Source organism: Pteropus vampyrus, unplaced genomic scaffold (assembly GCF_000151845.1).
Source record: "Pteropus vampyrus isolate Shadow unplaced genomic scaffold, Pvam_2.0 Scaffold60, whole genome shotgun sequence".
Taxonomy (NCBI): domain Eukaryota; kingdom Metazoa; phylum Chordata; class Mammalia; order Chiroptera; family Pteropodidae; genus Pteropus; species Pteropus vampyrus.
Genome location: NW_011888841.1, coordinates 4,620,238 through 4,621,257, shown reverse-complemented (window position 1 = coordinate 4,621,257; position 1,020 = coordinate 4,620,238).

Genomic DNA, 1,020 nt, shown 5'->3' with positions numbered 1-1,020 from the left:
ACCATGAAAATCTGCAACGGATGGGAAGGAAGAGAAGACCTGCTGGCTTTAGCATAAAGAGAAAGTGGCCGAGCCCTGATGATGTGACAAAATTTGGAAGATGGAATCACAGAATTGATTTTTTTAATATTTCATAGCTCCCATATTGATTTTTCAGTGAGTATCAAAAAACAAATAAGGGTCCATGTGCTCATTTTCTACAGGCAGAAAAGAAGAAAAAAGGTTAGAGTCTGCTCTGCAAACACACACGAGGAGAGAAAACTCAGCGTCAAAGAGGAACGACTAGCAAACGGAGTTCCCAGGAGAGAAGGAGAGATGGACAAAGGGAGCTGAACGCGGTCACCACAATCGCCCCAGCAGAATCGTGTCCTGTGGCAAGTCCAAGAGAAACACGAGTGACTCTTTAGGGAAAAAAAAATAAAGTTTCTCCTTATGAAAGATAAGAGACTCACTGCATGAAAATAATCTATCTTACTGGATAATGAGGTTTAACAATTTCCATGAATAATTAAAAGACAGTTTCAAAAAGAATAAGAGGTCAGACATCATGGAAGAAAATGTGATAGATATTGAGCTATAATTTTAAATAGCATATGAAATTAACGGCTTTTTTTTCTGATCCCATCGTCATTCACCAGGATGGAACATGAAGGCCGTGTCATCTCCTGTCTGCTGCTCCATAAATTATAGTCTCCGAAGAAATTAATCAGCAGGAAAGCGATAATAGTCAACCAATTCGGTCACTCACAGATACTTTTTAATTGTCAAAATATAATTTTGTCCAATGAACTAGGTATTTAATTGAGATTAAAAATACAAAAGTTATTAATTTTCAAGGAGTTCATAAATAGAAATGGATACTAAAAATCTAGTGTGCGCTAAATTATGTTGAAACATATCATTAAATAATTTAGTTGAGCAGACCCCTGAGGGTCTCCAAATTTTTTTCAGGGGCTCAGCAAGGTCAGAGGCATTTTAATAAGAAGATGTGATTTGTCATTTTCACTGTGGTGACATTTG